The sequence below is a fragment of the Hyla sarda genome, chromosome 4 (assembly GCF_029499605.1).
Source record: "Hyla sarda isolate aHylSar1 chromosome 4, aHylSar1.hap1, whole genome shotgun sequence".
Taxonomy (NCBI): Eukaryota; Metazoa; Chordata; class Amphibia; order Anura; family Hylidae; genus Hyla; species Hyla sarda.
This window is the reverse complement of record NC_079192.1, coordinates 78,017,183-78,044,196: the sequence shown is the minus strand read 5'-3', so window position 1 is coordinate 78,044,196 and position 27,014 is coordinate 78,017,183. Positions and strand designations below refer to the sequence as shown.

Here is a 27,014-nt window from a genome sequence, read left to right as displayed (position 1 = left end):
TTCCCACATTAGGTAGTAGCAGGTTCACCACATTAGGTAGTAGCAGGTTCCCCACATTAGGTAGTGGCAGGCTCCCCACATTAGGTAGTGGCAAGCTCCCCACATTAGGTAGTAGCAGGTTCCCCACATTAGGTAGTGGCAGGTTCCCCACATTAGGTAGAAGAAGGTTCCCCACATTAGGTAGAAGAAGGTTCCCCACATTAGGTAGTGGCAGGTTCCCCAAATTAGGTAGTAGCAGGTTCCCCACATTAGGCAGTAGCAGGTTCCCCACATTAAGTAGTAGCAGATCCCCCACATTAGGTAGTAGCAGGTTCCCCACATTAGGTAGTAGCAGGTTCCCCACATTAGGTAGTAGCAGGTTCCCCACATTAAGTAGTAGCAGGTTCCCCACATTAGGTAGTAGCAGGTTCCCCACATTAGGTAGTAGCAGGTTCCCCACATTAGGTAGTAGCAGGTTCCCCACATTAGGTAGTAGCAGGCTCCCCACATTAGGTAGTAGCAGGCTCCCCACACTAGGTAGCATTGTCGTCCCTCCCACATATATACACAGACACACAAATGTACACACAAAGACACACACAGACAGACACACATACACACAAACACACACACATACACAGACAGACACACCCACATACACACACAGACACACACACACACAGACAGACACCCTTACACATATAGACACACTTACCTGTCCTGCGCTGCGCTTCTCCTCTCCACCGGCGGCCTGATGAGTGACATCACTGACATCCTGCGCGTGTCTGCAGAGGGATGTCACATGCACGACATCCCTCATCAGTCTCGGGCCGGCCAACTGGAGACTGGGGGAGGAGGGCGGGGTAAGTGAAGTCTTCCGGCATTTAGCGCTGCTCATCTGAAGCAGGGTTAAATGCCTGAAGAAGTTACCTGTCCGCCGCCCAGAACTGCCTGTCCCGGGCGATACAAATTTCACATACCGCAAACTTTAGTTCCGCGGGCCGAGAGTTTGAATCTTGATTGTCGCGGGTGCCGGACGGTCTGTGCGAGCCGTTTGTGCGGGCCGCCGGGCCTATTTTAACGCACGGGCCTGGAGCTGCCGCTCCATCCGCCCCTACGTTAATCCGGCCCTGGCTGGGAGTTGTAGTTTTGCAACAGCTGGAGACACCCTTGGTTGGAAAACACTGACCTATACTTTATTCTACTATATAGTCCAACATGCTGGGAGTTGTAGTTTTGCATCAACTGGAGGCCTCCTGTTTGGAAAACACTGACCTATACTATAAACTACTAAATAGTCCAACATGCTGGGAGTTGTAGGTATCAGTTTCGGGAGCTGCTGAACCTTTGGCTGTATCAGGGCATGCTGGAGTTGAAGTTAGTAACTAGCTGCACCTCCCGAATTTGCTAAAATGTTACTGCGAAACTACAGATCGCGGCACAAAAAAATGAGCCCTCATAGAAGCCTCTATAAGAAGAAATAAGAAAGTTATAGGGGTCAGAATAGGACAACATTTCCCCCACATATGTGTATCCTGTGATGTTACACATATATAATTATAATGCAAATTACCATGGTCGGTTTTTGCAAGAAAGGTGGCAACCCTACCTGAAGCTCTACTGTTGTTGTGCTGATGATTGTGGTCCCCAGTCCCCATGGCTGCTTTCTGGTTTCTGATAACACATTGTCCCCCACAAACACTGCCCACTCAGCCAACCACTCAGTGAAGTGGGACACTGCTGCAGTCACTTACTGGCTTAGTGGAGAAAACGCGTCACCAGAAACCATAATGCAGCTAAGAGAACCAGTGACAAGGTGCATTGACGTGCCAGCAAAGTAACTTTCTCAGTGCCACCTGTAGAATAGGCTGTAAATCTGGCATACTTTTACCTTACAAAAAAATCAATAAATTGTGACAGCTCTGATCAATCTCTCAGTGCCAACTGGTTTACTATCCACAGCATTTGCAAGGACTGGCATGTGATAGAATCAGAGATTTTTACCTAGATTTTTGCAGGAAGAATAAAGAATGGACCTCTATTTCTTAAAAAGCCTTAAAAAGACTCCGTCCCTATACATCTTATCCCCTATCCAAAGGATAGGGGATAAGATGTTTGATCCCTGGGGACCCCCTCGATCTCCCTGCTGCACCCGGCGCTCGTTTAGAGCATCAGGTGCAGCACCGGAGGCTCGTGACGTCATGGCCATGCCCCCTCAGTGCAAGTCTGACGGCCTTCACGCCCCCTCCCATAGACTTGCATTGAGGGACCATGGTCGTGACATCATGAGCGGGGCGTGACCGTGACGTCACAAGCCTCTGCCCCGCATCGCCAGTCATACGGCACGGAGCGAAGTTCGCTCTGTGTATCGGATGTCTGGGGTGCCATACCAAAGATCTCCTTTGGATAGGGGATAAGATGTCTAGGGGTGGAGTACCCCTTTAAAGGGAACCTGTCAGGTCCCTTAACCCTATTAGCCCTCCCCCGTTGCTGAGTACTGACACTGTGCCCATAACTTTTTTCTGATTCTGTGCTTTGATAAAAATAAGCTTTATTCGCCCATCCCAGCACCAGGTAAGTAGGCATGCGGGAGAAGCCACAGTGGCATATACTCATCTAGACCCTGGGCATTGCTTGAAGTGCCTGGGAGTTAGGGTTTCAATAAAGCCCGTGTGGCTGAAAGGAGTGCAACATGACTACCTGGTGCTGCGGCTGCATCCCAAAGCCTACTTATTAGGAACCAGGACCTGACAAATAAAGTTGATTCTTTATTATTTTTACACCACCCCTAGCCACATATAAAACATTTCTTGTATCTCCAGACAAACCCTTTACGTTAATATCATAATATGGAAATGTATTACAGGAAACCATTTAATTTGATTATTAGTTTTCTATAAATCACCATTTTTGAGGGAAAGGTTTGTACTCAAGGATATCTAGTCTTATGAGCTGGCATTAACTCTTTATTAACAGAGCTTCTTTCTATAGATTTATTACACTAGATGCCATTGATCATCTTTCACTGAAATGCAACCAGAACACAGGTGAGAAGCCACAAGGGCGCCCTCTGCCCCTATCACTGTGTGAACTAGTTTCTCTGTCAGCTATACAAAGTTATCAGTCCTCTTTGTCTCTCTCCTCACACTTAGGTGAAGCCGACGTTTCCCCTTGAAACTGGATCTGCTGAGAACCCTTTTGATGAAGACAATGATGTCCTTCCTTATTCAAGTGGAGCTCTCAGCTGCAAGACAAAAAAGCTTAGCCATCGAAACAATCATGTGTGGTGTCAGATTCTTGTCCCGATGGACCTGTCTATTGCCCAAACACCATTCCAAACCAACCCCTTATGCATCTGATTTGATATCCATGGCCAAAAAAAAAAATTCCACCAGTCTTTATGGAATTAGATGAATAATAACTAACTCTTTTGTCACTTGTGAAGAAAAAAACCTGTGAAGAGAAGCCAAGAGATTGCCAGCTAAGTTTCTGCTAACATTGCTTTCCATGGACTATCTTGTACATATCAGATCATTTCACCATAGCTACTAGTACATTTAGTATGAGGGAAAAAAAATGTAATCAAGGTAATCTATGGTAGATAGTTCAGTTCTATAATGGCTTCAGAAAAAAATATCTATACCAGAAAGTGCTGATATTTTCTTGCACTTCATACTTGCCTTTGTAGACAACCAGTCAATTGGGGGAAAAAAAAAAAAACTACAAAAATTTAACAATCAAGTGAATAGTACCTGGAAATTAGACTTATATTTCTCATAAAACCTTAAAGGGGTTATCCAGGAATAAAAAAACTGATATTTTCTTCCAAAGACTGATCCCTGTATGTCTATAGGTTGGGTGTGGTTCTGCAGCTCAGTTCCATTGATGTGAATGGAGCCAAGTTGAAATACCACACCCAAAGTGGAGACATACAAGGAGTCTTTGAAAGAAATTAGGTCTGTTTTTGATTCCTGGATAACTTCTTTAAAGTGAAGCTGTCAGATCCCTTAGCCTCTAGTAGCCCTTCCTAGTACTTTATTCCATAATCCTGGCACAGGTAAATATGCATGTGAAAGGAGCCATGGTTGTATTTACTCACCCTGCCCCCAGCCACTAAGGCACGCTCAGGGTGTCAATCAAGTCAGAGTGGCTGAAAGGAGGGTAGGGCTAATGGTAGTGCATGCTACTGCGGCTCCGTCCTAATGCCTACTTAAGAGGCATCGGGACCCGTCAAATTAAGCTGTTTTTAAGTGTGCCATCAGAGAAATGCTAAGGGTACAATCTGAACACTGTGCTCTACAGCTGCAGTGTGCTGAGAAGGGAATATAGAAGTTAAAGGACAATTCTGGTCAAAAATTGTATTTTGCCATTATGCCCAGGCTGCCGCAACTAAAATAAAAAATCTTAACTTACCAGTTACACCACACTGCCGTTCAGCCTATTTCCGGCCTATGCGGGACATTGCTGTGGCCATTAGTTAGCACATCGTAGTGTGACCTGTAAGGCACCAAAAGCAGGAAGAAGACCTGTGTCTGTGTGACCTCACACATCACAACTGCTTCCTATTATCAGACCTGTGGTGGCCCAGTATGGGAGTTGTTAGCCTGTACCCTTGCTTCCCTGTCAGTCAACCTCCCTACAGTGTCTGCTGGGCCCCTTGCATCTGTCCCCCTATGTAAATTGTATTATACTATGTAATGTTTTCAGAAAGCGTTTTCACTTTAAGACTGTTTACCATGTAACTTGTCATGTGATTGTTACCCAGGAGGTACCAGTGACCAGTTGATCCCAGGGGTGACCTATGGGTTCCCTGCTAGTATCCTCCATATAAGCCCTGGGTGGAGCTAGCTCTCGCTCTTTCCTTACAAGTCTTTGCTGAGGTCAAGTCGAGTCCTAGAGAGTGTCCAGAGTCATAGGAGGCTTCAAGTCCGGTGTGCAGCCACAAGCAGCTACAAGTAATCACAGTCTCAGTATTGTCAGTCATCAGTCAAGTCAGTCACAGTCATCATTTGTCAAGTCAATGTGGCCTGCATTAAATTGACCCCATCTACTACAGGTCCCAGCAAGCCCTTAAGGTCTCTAAGTCACTGGTCACCTCTGTGGGCCCTGGCTGAACTGTATAGACTTTACCATCTGTCTACCCTCAGTAAAGCTACCGTTATCCATAACTTGGCGTTGGAGTCATTATTATTCCCGTGCCTAGCCCAGGATCTAGCAGTATACCTTTGGGTGGTATTGAGGATAAACCATGCCCTGGCATCATGAACACAAGGGGTTAATGCCATCAGTTACCTAGCACAATTTTTCGGTCTGCTACCTTGCACAACTAGGCACTAGGGCACATCACCATTGTTTCCTCTTTGGTTGGTTGTATGTAGATTCTTCTCTTAGGGACACCACTTTATCACCCATTCCATTGTCCACCAGAACCAGCCCGCTGCTTACTGGACTGTGGCTCTTGGGTGCAGTTCACAAAATAGGCCACACTAATAGATTCAGGCCACTTTACAGGGTAACCAATTCAAACTGTACTGACCTACCAGAAATAGGGATTACCCCTCAGATATCCAAGTAGATGCAACTACAGCCCCAGCTTATGTACTCCAAAGCTTCCCCACCTACAGGTTACCCATGGATCACTGAACTTGTCTCCCAGGGCCCCCAGGGCTAGTAACTCACAGGCTGATGAAGCTTACTGAGCATTAGCTCACACAACACACTGCAGGCCACCTACATTCACCACCACTTGCCCCAGGAAAATAAAAGCAGTCACTTCACCTGCTCACTGTCTACTTAGGGGTGTAACTTGTAGATTGTGGGCCCCAATGCAAAATCTGTAACAGGGCCCAGTGTCTACCATGTGTCATTTATACCACTGTTGTCCTCTTTTAGTGGAAAAGGTGCCTTGGGGCCCTTTCAGTCACAGGGCCTCAGGGTAGCTGCTACCTCTGCACCCCCTATAGTTACGCCCCAGCTAGTACCCCTGCCTCTTCTGTAGAGTCGTATGCCAGCACTCTGATGCCCAAGCCCAACATCCAACATCTCACAAGGCTACATCAACTACATTCAGCATCAGCACTGTTATAACTACATTACAACAGTAATGTATACACATTTAAATACACGTGTGTACAAAGAAGGAACAAATAAATAAAGCAGCATTCGTTCATGACCAAGCAAATATGTGACAGTCCTGGAAGGAAGAATCATTTGTTCCACCCCTTTACATACCCACTACATACAAGCACACCCAGGCATACTTACTGTATTTATATGTGTATTCACTACATGCAACCATGTATATCCAGTGGTATATAAATTATTCCTCAAATTCTCTCATAAACATATAAGCAAAACAAATAATAAAATAGTAAATTCCCATACAGTATGCTCTTAAATAAAGAGAGAATAAACTCACAATTGGTGTTTTACATTAGATTAGAGACAACAGTATTGACACCTGGAAAAGGGTATGTGTAGCTCACTGGGGTATATTCCGAGGTTAACTGGAATGGTCTAAATCCCAAAAAGACCTAGTAAAGTGAATAGGAACATATAATGAATGATATAAAACCAGTCCTCAAGGATAGTGAAATAAAGAGATAAAAAGGAGATAAAATGAGCGAGAAAAAGGTGATGTGGAACCAGATAAATGTAAAATCAATAAGTTAAATGTCATAAAATAGATACTGAATAAATAATGATAGTAAATGGAAGTAAATGAATAATATAATGATAATAAAAGACCTGAATCAAGGATAATGCATTAAAATAATACAGTATAAGATTTATTCACAAGATAATAACTTACATCTGGGCAGGGCCCTTGCACCAGATGTTAATAAGATATTGATATTAAAATAGATGTATTATTAAAAAGTCATTTATAAAGCAACCACCTAAAATAAGGCAAAAAAATTTGGAAATGTTCAAAAATAAAATGGTCCAGTAATATAGTTCAGAGATAAAGTGATCCGGTAATATAGTTCAAGAAATGATATAATGGAGCAGTTCAGGGAGCGATATGCAGATAATGTAGGTTTGATAATATTAGGTAATACCTGTTTGCCGATTTGAGTGGTATCACTTACTGGTGAAGTGCAGCCGGCATCCTCAGGAGTAGCGGTCTCACGGCGAGGGTTTCTGTCGGTGCTAACACGGCGTGGTGGCCGGCCTTTGTGATCGATGGTGATCCCAGTAAATTGGATTGGATGGGTCCGGCAGGTTGGCACGGGATAGCGTCTGGCCACAAGTGGAGTATTGTGGATGAAGAGGTGATCGCTGACCCTGGCGTCCTCGTGTCCTAAGGAGAGAGGATCGTGCGTGCAGTCCACAGAGGTCCCAGAATAAGGGGTTTGCAGCGCTGCCAAAGCCAAGGTGGGCTTTAAAAGTAGTATAAGTTGGTTGCCGTAGGTAATGGGTATAAGACCAAGGCTATACGCCTTTCAAGACGACTGTCTTATTCTTCAGTAGCCATAGATAATGAAGTATTGACACCTGACTAAGTTAGCCCCTTAACCCCTTCCCGCAAATGGACGTGTATACACGTCCATTTTTTCTGTGACTTAACGCAAATGGACGGAAAATAGGGATGATCGGAGCAGTCAGAGACCGCTCCGATCCATCCTGAGTGATAGGAGCGAGGTGGTAGCTACCACCTCGCTCCTAAACCCCTGCCATTGGTCGTTAGGACTAGCGACCAATGGCAGGAGGGGGGCGGGAGGTTAGAGGTGAAATCCCCGCTCTGCCCCGCCCCTGGATGTCGGGGCAGAGCGGGGGGAAGATGGCGGATGGTCCCGGGACCAGCGATCATGTCCCGGGACCGGCGATCATGTCGGGACCCGCGGCGTTATCCGGACAGACAGCACGGGACCGGCGGAGGCAGCGGCGGAAGCAGCAGTGAAGATCAGCGGTAAGTGATCTTCACTGCTGCATTCCAGGAGTTGCCAAACTACAACTCCCAGCAAGCCCAGACAGCCAAAGGCTTTCTGGCCATGCTGGGAGTTGTAGTTTTGCAACATCTGGAGGCCCACAGTTTGGAGACCACTGTGCAGTGGTGTCCAAACTGTGCTCTTACAGATGTTGCAAAACTACAACTCCCAGCATGCCCAGACAGTCCAGGCATGCTGGGAGTTGTAGTTCTGTAACATGTGGCCCTTCAGATGTTGCAGAACTACAACTCCAAGCATGCCTGGACAGTCTGGGCATGCTTGGAGTTGAAGTTTTGCAACATCTGGAGGGCTACAGCTTGGACACCACTGCACAGTGGTCACCAAACTGTGACCTTCCAGATATTGCAAAACTAACTCCCAACATGTCTTTCGGCGGTCTGGGCATGCAGGGAGTTGTAGTTTTTCAACAGCTGGAGGCACCCTTTTAGGGAAATACTGAGTTAAGTAACAAACTTAGTGTTTTGCAACCAGTTTGCATCCAGCTCTTGCATAACTACAACCCCCAGTATGCACAGACAGCCAAAGGGCATGCTGGGAGTGTTAGTAGTATGCCTCCAGCTGTTGCATAACTACAAGTCCCAGCATGCCCTCAGTTGTCACTGCATTCTGAGAGTTGTAGTTTTTGCAACGGCTGAAGGCACACTGGTTGTGAAGTTTGTTACCTAACACAGTGTTTCGCAACCAGTGTGCCTCCAGCTGTTGCAAACTACAACTCCCAGCATGCAATGATAGACCGTACATGCAGGGAGTTGTAGTTTTGCAACAGCTGGAGGCACACTGGTTGCGAAACACTGAGTTAAGTAACAAACTCTGTGTTTGGCAACCAGTGTGCCTCCAGCTGTTGCATAACTTCAGACCCCAGCATGCACGGACAGCCAAAGGGCATGCTGGTAGCGGTAGTCTTGCAACAGCTGGAGGTTTGCGCCCCCCCCCCCCCCCCGTGAATGTGCAGGGTACATTCACACGGCCTGGGTCTACAGCGAGCTTCTTGCTACAAGTTTGAGATGCAGCAAGTTTTCCGCCGCAGCTCAAACTCCCAGCGGGAAGCTCACTGTAGACCCTGGCCATGTGAGCGTACCCTAAAACACCACACTATACATTACATTACACAAAATAAAAAGTAAAATGCTACATACACATAACCCTACACAGCCCCCCCCTCCCCCCCCAAATAAAAAATTTCTCGTATGACACTGTTTTCAAAACGGAGCCTCCAGCTGTTGCAAGATAACTCCCAGTATTGCCGGACAGCGATTGACTTTCCAGGCATGCTGGAAGTTTTGCAACAGCTGGAGGCACCCTGTTTGGGAAACACTGCCATAGGGTATTTTTGGTATCGGAGGCAAGTGTCATTCTTGCATCCGGTTCCGTCCTTATGCAAATCCCTTATTTAGTCCTCAAATGCGCATGGCGCTCTCTCACTTCAGAGCCCTGTCGTATTTCAAGGCAACAGTTTAGGGCCACATATGGGATATTTTCGTACTCAGGAGAAATTGCCTAACAAATTTTGGGGGGCTTTTTCTCCTATTACCCCTTGTAAAAATGTAAAATTTGGGGGGAAACCAGCATTTTAGTGAAAAAAAAAATCATTTACACATCCGACTTTAACGAAAAGTCGTCAAAAACCTGTGGGGTGTTAAGGCTCAGTGTACCCCTTGTTACCTTCCTTGAGGGGTATAGTTTCCATAATAGTATGCCAGGTGGATTTTTTTTGCTGTTCTGGCACCATAGGGGCTTCCTAAATGTGACATGCCCCCCAAAAACCATTTCAGAAAAATTCACTCTCCAAAATCCCATTGTCGCTCCTTCCCTTCTGAGCCCTCTACTGCGCCGATCGAACACTTTACATACACATATGAGGTATTTCCTTACTCTAGAGAAATTGGGTTACAAATTTTGGGGGGATTTCTCTCCTTTTACCCCTTAAAAAAATACAAAAACTGGGTCTACAAGAACATGCGAGTGTAAAAAATGCAGATTTTGAATTTTCTCCTTCACTTTCCTACTATTCCTGTGAAACACCTAAATGGTTAACAGACTTACTGAATGTCATTTTGAATACGTTGAGGGGTGCAGTTTTTATAATGGGGTCATTTGTGTGGAATTTCTAATAAGAAGGCCCTTCAAATCCACTTCAAACCTGAACTGGTCCCTGAACAATTCAGATTTAGATAATTTTGTGAAAAATTAGAAAATTGCTGCTGAACTTTGAAGCCCTCTGATGTCTTCCAAAAGTAAAAACCTGTCAACTTTATGATGCAAATATAAATTAGACTTGTTGTATTTGTAAATCAGTATATAATTTATTTGGTATGTCTATGTTCCTTACAAGCAGAGAGTTTCAAAGTTCGAAAATTGCTAAATTTTCAAATTTTTAATGGAATTTTGGAATTTTTCACCAAGAAATGATGCAAGTATCGTCAACATTTTACTGCTATGTTAAAGTAGAATATGTCACGAAAAAAAATTCTCGGAATCATATTCATAAGTAAAAGCATCCCTGAGTTATTAAAGCTTAAAGTGACAGTGGTCAGATGTGCAAAAAACGCTCTGGTCCTTAAGGTGAAAATGGGCTTGGTCCTTAAGGGGTTAATGCCCAGGTCAAATTTTTTTATTGCCATTTTTGTTCTTTCCTCGTTGCCTTTCAATAGACATAACTCTTCCTACCATTCCATATACAGACTGATATGATTTATATGATTTACTAGTTTTTTACTTTGTTTAAAGAAAAAAAAAGTATGTCTAAAATTGTCCACTTGTTTTGACCCCTATAACTTTTTTTTTATTTTTACCGGATTTAGGGGGCTGATTTTTAGAGCCATGACCTGTATTTTTTATTGGAAGCAGATTGGCATAGATTGGAGCTTTTATTATTTAGTTTTCTCTGGGATATGATCTGACAAAAAAAAAACCCTGCTGTATGGTATTTTTGTGTCTGTTTATGTCATTCGCAGTGTGGACAATTCTGCATGCAGTGATACCAAATATGTTTATTTTATTTAGATTTTTTACTTGGAAAACTGGAAAGGATTTTAACTTTTGTTATGGAAGTGGTTAATTTATATAGGGATTAACACTATTGGAAGTTTCTTTTGCACACTTTATTAGTCTCCCCTAAGGGGACAAGCCCCGATCGGCTTGTTTTCCTTTGCCTGACGGCTGGTGTGTATACTTGATGCATGAAAATAGACTAACAGTGCCTCTTGTGGGAAAGAAATGTGAAGTGTACATCACTAGTGTCAAGAGCAAAGGATTTTTACTTTGGCTACAAATGGTTGAAATACTTTATATACTTGTCCTACTTTGGGTACAATATACAATACTGGAATGATTCTGGTCCTTTTGAATGGGGTAAATCAAATGGGCAACATATTGTATTCAATGAAATCTATTAAAGCACCACCTTTGTTACCGTTTTTTATTACAATTGTAGTGGACTCTATTTCAAAATTAAAATTGGAAATGAGAGTAATAATTATTCCATGTTTTAAGGGGTTGTTCCATCATAACACTTATCCCCTATCAACAAGAGAAGTCCCAGCGGTCGGACACCTGAGATCCTAAACTTGTCCCTTGTAGAGGGGGATAAAGGTTTTTGTGGAACAACCTCTATAGTCTTCAGCAAATGTAACTAAACAAAAGAATAAGCCCTTATTTATAACAAGAGTTCATCCACAACCAAAACGTTAGAAGAAACCATTCCTACTAGGTCTGTGTCAATTCAATTGGTATAAAGGGTGAATTGCGATGTGAAGCCTTATTCAAAGGCAAGTTTCTTCCTCTCCCACAAGCTTTCTTTAATCCCTGTCTTCGTCTTCATCTGTGGCCACTTCATGATTGATGTCCCTCTCACAAATTGCTCTTCTAAAAGATCGGGGAATCAGAATTGGTCATTTATCCTAAAGATAATTCTAATAAAGAATAAAGAAGGTCCCATAAAGAATTTTCTATGTCACTGCCCAGTCTTGTTTATTGGAAAATTGCCATCTCTAAATGTTTCCAGTTGCGGAGTCCTCCATGTTATATGGCCATTTCTTTTCATTGATTCTGTAACCTGTCGATGTTCTTGCAGAATTTTCTTTAGTTTCCCTTTAGTAGTTTGGAACTCTTTTGGTGTAACCATCTGTTGAAATTAAATTTTTACATCCCTTCCGAATCTCTGGCAAATATGAGTGTTATATGGGTCATTGCAGTGGAAGTCCCAGGCAACAAAAATCTGAATTTACAGGAAATAAACCCTTATAGCTGGGACTGAGGCCAATGAGATGTGCCATGAAATAGTGAACCTCTGGATGGCTGGGCTGGATGGTGGCTAGGAGGATGAGGACATGTCACCAGAGCCCAGGTAGGAGCATTTTTTACAAAAGGACTTTACTTAACAACTTAATACTTAATAATGCAGCAATTTTTATTTTTTGTGGTTTATTTTTTCCTCCCTTGTCTTTTTAGAGTCCATTACTCAATTTTCAATCTTCAGACCCTTGTGAGGGCTTGTTGTTTGTGGGGCCAATTATTCTTTGTAAGAACATCACTCATTTTACGACCAAATATATTTAAATATTTTGGACATTTCCACCCGCTGTGATGCCACATATGTTTAGTTTTGTTAAAATTTTTTAATGGTAAATTGATAAATGGGAAAGGGGGGTGATTCATTCTTTTTATAAGGGAAGGGGCTTAGTCACATTTATTACATCATTTTTGGTTTTTTTTATACTATAACCTGTTGTAGGACTGCTGACATTGTGTAATGCCATGTTACAGCACAGCTTAAATCTGTGTGATCAGCATTATGCAGACTGGAGAAACAGAAAGGGGATCGGAAGGGGCAGTTAGGGACCCTCTGGCTGTTATGTCAGCTGATCGATCAGCTGTAGGAAAGGACCAGCACTAATATTTTACTGGCTCTCGGTCCTGCAGTCTACTTTGATCGCTGGATCTAAAGGGTTAATAGACTCGCCTCTGCGGCCTATTAGCTGCGGCCCCTGGCTATCAATACCAGCTGGGGGACATCCAGTACAGAGTGGTATTATGTCAGAATTCCACTCTATAGCATACACTCTGGGGAGGGAATAGGTTAAGGGGTTTTTCTGTGAATTTCGTATTGATGATCAACTCATTTGGAGCCCTCCGCTGATCAACAGGGGCTATGGTGGGCCGAGCATCACATCCCCTTCATCGTTTACCATGTACGGCTTCATCCAAATTAAAGCAGTTGTTCCTGGCATCACCGCTCAGTCCCATTCCTTTTAATGGAGTGGAGCTACCTGGAGATGAGGGCCAGGGACATATGCTACAAAATAAATGGAACTGATCCTTGTAAATAATGGAGGTGATGCAGCAGGTGTCAGTGGGCCATGGGGCCTTCAGTCGGCTGATCAGGGGAGGTAGAGAGAGTCGGTCCTCCAAAAATCTGATATTGGTGGCCTATACTGAGGGTTGTCTGGGGAGCAGAAAAGGTATTATGACTTTTTGGTTTTCCTGAATTGAATTTTTTTTTATGTTTTCTTATTCTTTCTGCTTTTTTGCACGTGCACTGTTAATTATTTGGTTAATGGCAACTGCGTTTTGTTATGTTCTTCTAACGTGAGTCTGGACTGTAAGTGTGGAAACGCCCTTACCTATTGACATAGGTGTGCAGGAAGTATTTACCTGACCCCTCACGTACAGGTAGGCGTGACCTGAGGATGTGCACGAAATAGCTATAGTTACCACACGCTTTCTCATGGTGCCCAGCCGGAATATGTGTTTCACCGCACCAGCAACCGATCCACGAGACGTGAGTGCCCCCATGTTTTACTTGAACTTGTTCACAGAAAAGGTATTACCTTTCCTTAATCTCTGGTGCTCCACTTCCAATTAATTCTTGTCTTGGAATTATTCCTTCCGAGACTCACCATATTGCCATCACATCATCACCTCTGTGTGAAACCACGCCCCCCATGTGGTGACAATAGTGTCGCACAATGTTGCAGATGTCAAAATAACTTTTTGTGACTATTGGCCTCTGCATGTAGGTGTGGAGTTACCTGCATGAGATAATCATAATTTGTTACCTGCCTCCCCCTTCCCCTGTCTCAGAAGGAAAAGACTGAGCTGGAAGTGGAGACTGAGCCTGAGTACCAGGGAGCAAGACAAGGTAAAAGTTCACACTTTTTTTTTTTTTTTTTTTTGCTGCTGATTTGCTTTTGCAGATTTTGCTGCCTATTGACTTCAAAAGGTAACAAAATTAGCTACAGAAAAAAAGCCAGCAAAAATATGTTGCAGATCCTGAACATGTGAACGTACCCTTAAGGAAGGATGGGGATGTGCATATTTCCAGGAAATACTTCTACATGGATAATGCCTTGACACCTCATCTGCTCCATTGTACATATTTACACTTTCCTTTGGACTTTTCTGTCTATAGTCACAATACACTTATGAAATGTATTAATGCATTCATTTTCTATAGACACAATGTTTTTTTTCAATGGTCACTGATGCACTTTTGATGCTTAGGTTAGGTTTCAAAACAAAAGGACATTTCACTTGCACTGGACTGTAACTCACCCAGACATAACCATTGTAGTGGGTATCTGAGTCATTCTAGCTGGCTGGCATTTAGGAAGGGAGTGAGGGAGGATTTTTAGACCAAAACATGGAGGTGGGGGATTTTGTACCAAAGTATGCTGACACTTCCCATGAGATTAAAAATACACAGAAGTCTTGTTCAAATATCTGAATCCATGTGGAGTGTCCTACAGAGGCCACATTTATAGTTTTAATAGCATCATTTTGTAATTAGTATTGGGTTTGGTTGAATTAATGTGATATTAAAGGGGTATTCCTGTATTTTTAATTTTTTTATTTGACTATGCTACAGGGGCTGTAAAGTTAGTGTAGTTCATCATATAGTTTTTGTACCTTGATGGTGGCCTTTCAATTCTTCTGTGATTTTTGCACCAATGTTTATTTTTAATGGTCATCTTAGGTTTTCCCAGGTTGCAGTGCGGACCGAGACATTACATCATTTGCTGGATGATGACACAGAGCTTGTCTTCGCTTCAATGGGTGAGTGACCACTGGGTAGGAGAGATATCATTTTGCAAGAATTGTAGTTTTGCAATAGCTGGACAACCCTGGTCAGAAAACACTGGTCTACTGAATGGAAAGGATCACAGGTGTGTTTGAATGGGTGGGGTGGCGGAAAAGTGACCTCACACTTACAAACAAGGCATCATGGGGCTTTTGAGGGCCAGATCTCCAACAGGAAATACCCAGTTCACAAAAAGATAGCCTTACCTTTATGGTAATCTTACAACACAGCCATTTCGCCCCAAGACAAGCACAGATCCTTCCAAAGCATGTCCATTAGGCTGGCAGGTACGCACTAAAATCAACTTATGATGGATAACCCCTTTATAGGCATTCTCCAGAATTTTAGTTTTTATTAGTTGCTTGTGCCCCTGAGCCCCTTCCAGCACCAGACTCTTGGTGCGCCCCTCCCCTTGTTACATCATTTCTTGTTGGCCCTACACCACTGGCCATACTGTACAATATGTAAATTTTTACGTACAATAAAATTGCATATACTATATAAACACACAAAATATCATATAAAGTATATAAAGTATGAATATCATGTTTAGCATTGCACATAATTAATGCACAATGGCATGGAAAGGATCAGTGTGAAAATGATCATAGGGACATGATGGGTCAGTTGCATTTATTCCTCTTCGTTCCTGACTTCATCTTCCCGTTGGAAGACCTTGGACATTCCTCTGGCAGAGGACACACTGAGCTCTATGTTCTGTGTCTACCGTCAGAGGTCTAAGGGTTAGTCCGTCAATGCTCTTGGTGTCACGGCTGAATGTTCAGAGCTGAGATCTAAAGGTTCTTAGATGAAGTCATTGTGGAAAATACAATACAATCCCAGCAGCACGACTTTCTCCCACTTATTTGATGCCGCTTACTTGGAGCCAACAAAAGTTCAACTCTGACCAATAATGAGCAGCAGAGATATAGAGAGCAAACTTTCTGCCTACGGATTCTGCCACCCAAGCAGGGAAGTGACCGGCCTAAGGTTATGCCACCTTACAACACAAGCACAAAAAGAAGTGAACAGGAAATTTGCTGAAAAGGATAAAAAAATAACTGAAGATTTTAGAAAATTACTGAAGATTTTAGAAACAGATTGTATGATGTCCTGATTGATGCAATGTTATTCATTTATATCAAAAGATAAAATCAAATTCAGTGTTTACATATAAAGAGGACCTGTCAGCTGCCCTGTCTTGTTTTGATCAATACATTTCCAGGGTACTCTGCCCCTAGATATGTTATCCCCTATCCAAAGGATAGTGGATAACATGTCTGATCGTGGGTGTCTGGTCCCTGAGACCCCCTGCGATCTCTGGACTGGGCATTCATGAACATGGAAGCCTGGGGCTTTCGTGTACGTGACGTCACGCCACGTCCCCACAATTCATGGGAGGGGGGTTGATGACTGTGTACAAGGCTGTGATAGGAGGTAAAATGTCTGGGGACCTCTTTAACCCCTTCCTGGAGAAGGACGTATATTTACGTCCACTGCAGGCTCCCGCTGTATGACATGTGCTCAGCAGGTGAGCATGCATCATACCCGGTGGGTCCCGATTGCTATCAGCAACCAGGACCTGCAGCTAATACCGGACATTAAAGTTGATTGCGGCATCTAAAACAGTTGCCGGTTAGCCCAGTAGGCTGTTCAGGACCGCCATGGTAAATCATGGCGTACCGAACAGCAGAGAATACAGCGGGAGGGTGCTTACCTTCCTTCCTGCCATCCGATCGTCACACTATTGCTCCAAGCCTGAGATCCAGGCTTGAGCAATCAAGCACAGATGACACTGATCAATGCTATGCTATGGCATAGCATTGTTTAGTGTATGCGATCTAAGTTTTGCATCTAATAGTCCCCTATGGGGACAAAAAAAAAGTGTAAACATTTTTTTTTTAAGTTAATAAATATGATTTAACCCCTTCAGTAATAAACATTCAAAGGCTCAAGCGTAAAAAAAAATTCCAAGGTCCCGATATTTTTGGTCACTTCATATATTTAAAAAAAAAATGAATAAAACGCAATCAAAAGGTGCCATCAAAATAAAAATGGGCACAATAAAAACTACAGATCAATGCACAAATAATGAGCCCTCATACATCCCTATATACAGAAAAGTAAAAAAGTTATAGGGCTCAGAACTGGACAATTTTAAACATACAAATTTTGGTGCATGTAGTTATAATTTTTTTTAAAGTAGTAAAATAAAACAAAACCTATATAAATTAGGTATCCTTGAAACCATATGGATCTACAGAATAAAAATAAGGTGTCATTTGTACTGAAAAGTGCACTGCGTAGAATCGGAAGCCCCCAAAATTGACAAAATGGCATTATTTTTTTTATTTTGACCCACAAATATTTTTTTTCTGATTTTGACGTGGATTTTGTGGTGAAATGATTAATGGTATTACAAAGTAAAATTTGTGGCGCAAAAAACAAGCCCCATATGGGTCTGTAGGTGGAAATTGAAAGTCTTATGAATTTTAACAGGTGAGGAGGAAAAGTGCAAAAATGAAAAATGGCATGAGAGGGAAGGAGTTAAAGCTAGGTTCACACAGCGTATTTTCAGGTGTATTTTATTGTAAACAATGCCTCTGCAAAATCATGGAAAAATTGTGTACGCATTTTTTAACATTATTGTGCTCTATGTAAGTCTATGGGAAGTCTTTGGGAAAGGGGTTGCCTGCGCACACAAAACTAGATGTATTTTTTACATCCGTATAAATAAGTGGCATGTCACTTATTTATGTGGATTTAAAAAAATGTCCCTTTAGTGCTCTCATTATTGGTGCTTTCTTAATGGATGTCCCTTAGTTTTTTTTTACTCTGTAACACTGACCTTTAGTACCCTCACTCAGTATTGTTGCCCTCTCAGTAAACAACTACATTGACGTGGTCTGAAATGGCAGGCGGTCCTCAACCCCAAGTGCAGTTGTGCACCTACGCTGGGGTGGAGGTCCTGCATTTGTGGACCATAATATAGGTTCACTACTGTGGTAGATGTAAGCAATGACATTGGCTAACCCTCAACACTGATGTAAAATTGTAGACTGCTCCCCGGTTACACATACAATGTGTGCTTGTATGTGTGCTTAGTCAGACTGGAGGTAACCGGGGAGCAGTCTACAAGTCGGACCTAATGCTGCTGCAATTTGGTTCCTGGTTTTGCTTATCCGGCACAGGTAGGTTAGTGTTAGGTCCCGTACCACTTGGGAAACCTTGGCGTTGGTGTGCGGGCTCAGGTATGTTCTTCATATAAGGATATACTGGCGAATGTCTCAATTTTACATCAGTTTTGAGGGTTAGTTGATGTAATTGTTTACATCTACCACAGTAGTGAACCTATATTGTGGTCCATAAATGCAGGACCTCCACCCCAGCGCAGGTGCACAACTGCACTTGGGGTTGAGGACTGCCTGCCATTTCAGACGACATCAATGTAGTTGTTTAATGTTTAAATTTCACGCATCCACACGTTTATCTGGTGTAGGATGCCATTGTGGTACTTGTGACCGTCTGCAGGCATCCTCCATTGTATGCACATTATGCCCATAGCAACGGACCACAAGTGCAGGACCTCCACCCCAGCGTAGGTGCACTACTGCACTTGGGGTTGAGGACTGCCTGCCATTTCAGACCACATCAATGTAAGCTGTTTATTGCCCTCTCAGTACCACCATTCAGGAATAGCCCCTCCTTAGTGTCCCTACTTAAAAAAATCATGTCCCTTTGTGCACCCATTCAATAATGGTACCCTTTAGTGTCCTAAATCATTATTAGGGGCCCCTTAGCATGCTCATTCAGTATTGTTGCCCCCCAAAGTACCCCCACTCAATAATGGTGCCTCCTTAAAGGAAATCTGTCATCAGTATCACCCGCACTAACCAGTCATACAGGCTTGTAGTGCGGGTGATACTGATCAAAATGATATGGAAGAAGAAATGTCAGTCCTGCGCAGCAGCTCAAAGTAAAAACGTGCATTATTATAGATGATAGCATGCAGTACTGCAGGTATGCATGGAGGTGATGTGTTTCGGTCAGAGGCACCAATGAGTGAGGCCGGGTACCTCTACCCACCTCCATGTTTACCCGCTGTACTGCGTGCTATCATTCATCTATAATAAATGCACGTTTTTGCTTTGAGCTGCTGCGCAGGACTGACATTTCTTCTTTCATCTTATATTATTGGTGAGGTCCACACCTGTCCTTAACGCGGCAGGCCCCGCTGGGAGGGCTGACTACACCTTTCTCTTTGTTGATCATAATGATACTTACAGTGTCCTGAACTGCCCAGCCGTGCCGCCATAATTCCTCATTTTCTGTATATTCAAATTAAGTCCTTGGGGCATGGGCAGAGCTACGATCCGAGCTCTGGGCACTCTGACATAATCTTCGCCAGGCGGGCGCTATGCCCGGTTCATGCATATTTATAACCCCCCTCCCTGCTAGAGCGCCGTGTTACTGTATGGCACATGCACCGCTTCTGGGGGTACCCAGGAACCAATGCATGCTCCGTACAGTAACACGGTAAACATTTCTACTTCAGACACATTTATTATTTTACTTTCTTTTATTATCGCAGAGAATACGCAGGCATATGCACCTTCTATCATGAAGCTCCTATGGGCCATCCTAATTATAAACACACGTGTGCATATACACATATTACAAATGCTAGAACAATTTTATAAAATATATATATATATATATATATATATTTGCTTTTATTTTTTTCATTAGTACAAATACATATCACATGCACTCAACACAAAACACTGTCTAGCCTTGCCTTGTGCTATCCCAGGGATAACCCTAACCCAATCCCAATCGAGCCCTAATATAAAATGTATATAAAAAAGGCATTTTTGTAATGAATGTAAAAAACATATTGATAAGACATTTTATAATCTACTATGTAAAATGTGTGTGCTTCTTTGAAAATGCATTTTAAGCTTTCATGCTACTTATTATTAAAGTGGAAAATGTATACCTTATGGACTTTGATCCATACAGTTTTTAAAAGCATTACAAAAACTGCATTATGGCTACTACTATTCTCAATAAGATGCAGATGCACTAAAAGCAGGACGGACCGGACTGGCCATCAGGCATACCCGGCATTTGCCCGGTGGGCCAGGCTGTCCGTGGGTCAGGCTGTCTCCCTGCCTAAAATACTATGCACCTGCAGCCTGAGGCTGCTGCCTTAAAGGGGTACTCCCCTGGAAAACATGTTTTTAAATCAACTGTTGCCAGAAATTTAAACAGATTTGTAAATTACTTCTATTTAAAAATCTAAATCCTTCCAGTACTTATCAGCGCTGTATGCTCCACAGGAAGTGCCTTTCTTTTTTCATTTCCTTTTTGTCTGACCACAGTGCTCACTGCTGACACCTCTGTCCATTTTAGGAACTGTCTGGAGCAGGATATGGGGATTTGCTCCTACTCTGGACAGTTCCTAAAATGGACAGAGGTGTCAGCAGAGAGCATTGTGGTCAGACAGAAAATAAATTAAAAAAATAAAGAACTTCCTGTGGAGCATACAGCAGCTAATAAGTACTGGAAGGGTTAAAATTTTTAAATAGAAGTAATTTACAAATCTGTTCAACTTTCTGGCAACAGTTGACTTAAAAACAAATGATTTCCAGGGGAGTACCTCAAGAGGCCCTTGTAATCCACAGAGCTGTAAAATTATCATGGCCCAGGACAGAATCCCATCTCTGGCGGATACTGTGTTCTTACCCGGAAGACTTCCACAGCTTCTCAGGAGCAGTCAGAGGGGGAGGGGAATTTATATCACAGACGGTAGGCCCTTTTCAAACCCTTTTGTTAACCTCCCTAAGCCCTCCTTGTCCCCCTCTAGACCCCCCTGTATTCCTCCAGACCCCTCTCTCCATTCTTGACCCCTCTGACCTCCTCCAGACACCTCTGTTTAACCCTTTCTAGTATATAAAGTGACCAAAAATCAGCATTTCTTGACTTAAGCATTTTTTTATGTTTATTTTTTTTACATTTTGTTCCGAACGCTTGGAGCAGGTGGCAGGGGTCGTGACATCACTGCCACGCCCCTTGTGACATCACGTCACGCCCCTTCAATGCAAGTCTATGGGAGGGGCGTGGCAGCTCCAACCATTCTAAACGAATGTCAGGTACTGCACAGAGAATGCGGGGGTCCCAGCAGCAGGACCCCTGCGATCAGAAATCTTATCCCTATCCTTTGGATAGGGAATAAGATGTCTAGGGACGGAGCACCCCTTTAACCGTGCCATTTAATTAACATTATATTAATAGTTTGGACATTTACGCACACAACAATGGTTTCGTTTATTTTTGTTTATAGGGGTCCTTATAAAATGGGAAAAGGGGGGGGGGGTGGTGATACAAACTTTTATTAGGAGGGGATTCTACACATTTGTCTTGCTTGCAGAACACATATGGAGATAACAGGTAGGCTTCAGGCTGTATATAGTATGTACCAGTTTTTCCCATACAGGGTGCCTTCAGCTGTTGGGAAACTGCAATTCACAGCATGCGCTCACAGCCTTTGACTGTCTGGGCATGCTGGGAGTTGTAGTTTTGCAACAGCTGAAGGCACCCAGTTTGGTATATAGTTATATACAGCCTGTAGCCTACCTGCTCTCTCCATATGTGTTCTGCCTCTACATCTAAATTAAATGCCTCCTGCATGTGGCCACAAAATTATTTTTACCTAATCCCCAGGCAGCTATTTCCCCAATGAGTGGCACTCAGCCGGGTGGCTCTGGCAGGTGAGTGTCATGGGGACTGTCTCCAGGTCGGCACTCGCTCACGTGCCACTCAAATGCACCTCGCGTGCAGCAGCGACGTCAGGGGCATGTCAGAGGAGGTGCCACACGATCAGACAGCTCTGCTCTTAAAATGGCAGAGCTGTCTAAAAGTGACTGCTGGTGGCTGCAGCCCTTAAAGGACATCTGTAGTGCATTATAACTTATATCCTTCGGATAGGGGATAAGATATATTGCACTACAGATGTCCTTTAAGTGCAGAGGGGCTTGGTCAGGGGGGCCCTTTTTCATCTGGGCGTACGGGGCTTGGAGCAGGATCTCTGGGAACGCCAATATTAAATAGAAATGGAAAACATTTTCTTTTAAATCAACTGGTGCCAGAAAGTTAAACAGATTTGCTTCTATAACAGATTTTCTTCTATATAGAAAAAAATCCCAATCTTTCCAGTACTTATCAGCTGCTGTATGCTCCACAGGAAGTTTTTTCTGTTTGAATTTCCTTTCTACCAGACCATGTGCTCTCTCTCTCACGTCAGGAACTGTCCAGAGCAGGAGAGGTTTGCTATGGGGATTTGCTCCTGCTCTGGACAGTTCCTGACATGGACAGAGATGTCAGCAGAGAGCACTTGTGGGCAGGCAGAAAATAAATTAAAAAAGAAAATAACTTTTTGTGTATTATACAGCAGCTGATAAGTACTGGACGGATTGGGATTTTTTCATAGAAGTAATTTACAAATCTATTTAAATTTCTGGCACCAGTTGATTTAAAAGAAAATGTTTTCCAGTACCCCTTTAATCCTGCCACGGCTAAACCCATACATCTGATTCCGCCCAGTCTCTACATAGATAATGGCAAGGTACCAATAATTCCAGCTGTGCCGGTAAAATACCGACCAGTTGACAACCTTACTGACCCCCCTTTATTCCTCCAGATACCTCTGTCCATTCCAGACCCCTCTGTCCACCCCTGACCCCCCTGTACTCCTCCAGACCCCTCTATCCAACCCTGATCCATATTCTGCTGGAAGAGCTAGGGCATGTTCACACTACGGATAATGTACGGAATCTCCGCTCGCAGAATTCCGCGAGAGGAGATCCCATTCTGGCGGCAGCCACCGCAATACTTTGGCGGTAGTACCGCATGGTAATGCGCCGTCACCATTGACAGCTATGCAGTGTTTGTGGACTTCCGCGCAAAGAATGAACATGTTCGAATGAAGTGTCCGCCGCTGAAATTCCGCAGTGTGAATGGGTCTCGCAGAAGACCCATTCACACTGATGTTTATGTTCACAGCACGTAATTCAGTTTGCGGCATTCCGCTCATGGAATTCCGCGGGAATTATGTAGTGTGAACATACCCTTAGGCTATGTTAACACAGCAGTAAAATGTGCCTTCCGTAAAACATGAGCAGACATTCTGCACATTTGGAAGTTCCAGCAGATGCTTTGACGGCTTGGAAATGTGTCTCATACACAACAATGCATTGCTAAGCGAAATCCACAGATGAATAGACAAGTCTACAGATGCTGGAATTGGGATTTCTGTGGCAGAAACATCTGCAGCATAAATTCAACCATTTTTACAGTGCGGCAGAATCCCTTAGAAATCAATGGTAAAATAGTATTTGAGCCTCACCTGATGTCTTCTTTTCTAAGTTGTCCAATTTAAATGTTTCGGATCACTTAGCTAATTTTATTGTAAGATAAGGATGATGCAAAACCAAAGTTAAAAAGTAGTCCCCTGAACCTAATAACCGAATGTACCCCACTTGGCAGTAACAACTAGTGTTGCTCGCGAATATTCGCAATTTGAATATTATTCGCGAATATCGCATATTCGCGAATTCGCGAATTTCGCGAATATAGCGCTATATATTTGTAATTACGAATATTCGTTTTTTTATTTTTTTTTTTCTTCACAGTACACATCACAGTGATCACCCCTCTCTGCTTCCAGCTTGTGTGGTGTAAAGAAGGCTGTAATACTACTGTGTGAGACTGGCGCGCGAAAATTCGCATATGCGAAAATTAGCATATACTAATTTTCGCATATGCGAATTTCCGCGTATGATAATTTTGTGTATGTTAATTTTCACATATGTTAATTTTCGCATACGCGAATGTTCGCATATGCGAAAATAAAACTAGCATATAACGAATATGCGAATATTCGCGAATATATGACGAATATTCGTCCATATATTCGCGAATATTCGCGAATTCGAATATGGCCTATGCCGCTCAACACTAGTAACAACTGCAATCAAACATTTGTGATAAATTGTGAGTCTTTTACATTGTTGTTGACTTTTGTCCCGCTCTTCTTTGTATAATTGTTTTAATTCATCTACAATAGAAGGATTTTGAGCATGAATTGTCCATTTACGAACTGCCACGGTATCTCAATGGGATTCAAGTCAGGACTTTGACTTGATCCCTCCAGAACCTTAAAGGGGTTCTCCTCCCCTAGACACCTCATCCCCTATCCCAGTGGCGGGACCTCCGCGATCTCGGTGGCGGCACTCCAGACATCCGATGCACGGAGCGAACATTCTTCTGTACCAGATGACTGGTGATGCGGGGTGAAGGCTCGTGACGTCATGGTCACGCCCCGCTCGTGATGTCACGGCCATGACCCTCAATGCAAGTCTATGGGAGGGGCGTGACATCACAAGCTGGGCGCGGTCGTGACGTCCCGAACCTCAAGCACAGCACCCTATGCTCTAAACAAATGCCGGGTGCAGCAGGGAGATCGCGGAGGTCCCAAGCGGATAGGGTGTCTAGGGCGGAGAACCCTTTTAACTGTCTTTCTCCTGAACAATTCTGAGGTGAACTTGCTTGTGTGCTCCAGATCACTGTCCTGCCATATAACCCAACTGCACTTGAGCTTTATGTCACGAACTGATGGCAGACTCTCATATTTTCTGATAGAGAGCATAGTTCATGGTTCCATCATTTAAGACAACTCATCCAGGTCCTGCAGAAGCAAAGCAGCCCCAGACCATTGCATGACCACCACAATGTGTCACTGTTGGCATGATGTTCTTATTGTGGAATGCGGAGTCAGCTTTATACTAGATGTAACAGAATCCATGTCTTCCAAAAAATGTCTACCTTTACTCCTCAGTCCAAAGAATATTATCCCAAAAGTTGTGAGAATCATCAACATTTTTTATTTATTTTTGTGGAAAATACAAGATGATCTTTTGTGTTTTATTTGGTAAGCAGTGGTTTGTGTCTTACAGTTCTTCCATGGATGCCATTCTTGGCCAGTGTCTTTCTTATTGTGGAATCTTGAACATTGAACTTGTAAGGGAAATCAGCTTTTTATACGTTTTTATATACATTTTTATATACTCTTTTATATACTCCTTTTAGATTTTATACTCCATCTTGTATATAATCAGCCATGTTGTCTATAATCCGCCATCTTGTTTGTACTCTTTCATTATGAACTGATCATGAACTTCATTAGTAATTGTAGCCAGGAGCCTGTGATTCAAGGTTACCATTGCTGAGCTTACAAGAAAGCTTCAAGGCCATTTAGTTTGAAGCCTTATTTCCTGCCTATGAGATTAGACATATGTTTGTAGCGGTGTATAATTTGGCAGTGTGCCATCCTTTCTCTTGTGTGCTATAAGAATCTTGGTCTCTGTAAGTAAACTCAGAAGAGTCTGTATACAGCTTTGGAGTCTGTGTCTTTCTTCTCCTAGGCCTAGTAAATTATAACTACTGATTAGGAATCAAACAACATATTATGAAGGAATCCATTGAATTCCCTATCAAACTACACTAAGACACATGAGATCTACAGTTCTTTTAATGTACATTTGGGGATTTTACTAGTTCTGCCCCACCTATCTTAGGCTACTTTAACACTGTGAAGGTTGCTCCGTTACAAACGGATGTTAAGGGCTCTTTATTTTTCACTTTGACCGCCCTTAATGTCCGTTATTGTAACGGAGCTTAACGTTATTGCGGCCGACGATAGCAGGAGGAAAAGACGTGTCATACACAAATTTTTCTCCCGCTATCTTCCCAACGGATGTCACCTACCGGGCGAAAATGGTAGTGTGAAAGGAGCCTTAGCTGGACATCTTCTATATAGGTGGGATCCAGGCAGCACTCCATGTCTGAGTGTTGCTGTTCCAAGCGAAGTTGTGTTAATTTTGTCCTGCTCTTCCATATATCCTAACCTATGCCTGTCTCCCAATTTCATTTTTGTCCTACCCCTCCTGTACGGTTCTGATTTACCTGTTGCAGACTAAAATTTCTGACCTGAACCTTTGTCGCCTGCCTCCTCTATCTGCCTGAATTTGACTACTTATCTTCCTCATCCCTTGGTATTGCTCCTGTGTACAACTCGGACAGCCGACTACACTTATCTGCTTTTGGCACTGGTTGGCTGATGAAAAAGTGATTGTCACAATAGAAACATAGATTTTCTTTTATTCTTTTAAGTTTTGCATTTTCCATCTGAACGCTTCGAATTAGCATTTTGCATTTAGCTTAATCATGGTGTAAAAGGAATTTTTTTTAAACAACTTTAAAGATTTGTAAATTACTTCTATTTAAAAATCTGATTTCTTCCAGTACTTATGAGCTTCTGTATGCTCCAGAGCAGGGGTCTCAAACTGGTGGCCCTCCAGATGTTGCAAAACTTAAACTCCCAGCAGCCAATGTCCGGGCATGTCCAGGCATGCTGGAAGTTGAAGTTTTGCAACATCTGGAGGGCCACCAATTTGAGACCCCTGCTCCAGAGGATGTTGTGTAGTTTTTTTTCTACTCTGACCACAGTGCTCTCTGCTGACACCTCTGTCCATGTCAGGAACGGGAGAAAATCCCCATAACAAACATTCCATGTTCTGGACAGTTCCGGACACGGACAAAGGTGTCAGCAGAGAGCAAGAACTACACAACTTCCTCTGTAGTATACAGCAGATGATAAGTACTGGGAGGGTTAAGATTTTTAAATAGATGTAATTTACAGATCTGTATAACTTGGCACCATTTGATTAGAAAACATTATTTTCCCCTGGAGTGCCACTTTAAGGTTCATAATTCTTTATTTCTTTATTTAAGTGGAGGCTGGGGCAGATATAGAAAATGTTCCATCTGTCCTGTTACTGCTAATAAAAGTTGTCATGATGGTCTGAACCAGATAGGGCAGAAAGATAAAAGTGGCTAACCGCAATCTCTGAAAACATTACCTGCGAGTCAAAAGCTTCAGGAGT

The 27,014-nt window shown here is 43.0% G+C and overlaps 1 protein-coding gene across 4 annotated transcripts in view; it reads right to left on the bottom strand.

Moving 5' to 3' along the window:
* The window catches only part of TGFA (transforming growth factor alpha), a 142,647-nt gene that overhangs the window by 89,295 nt on the left and 26,338 nt on the right, over positions 1–27,014 (bottom strand). For all 4 annotated transcript variants that reach the window (XM_056571447.1, XM_056571444.1, XM_056571450.1 and 1 more), the window contains exon 2: positions 7,071–7,282. The gene's annotated coding sequence lies outside the window, so the exon portion shown is untranslated. The remainder of the gene's footprint in view (positions 1–7,070; positions 7,283–27,014) is intronic.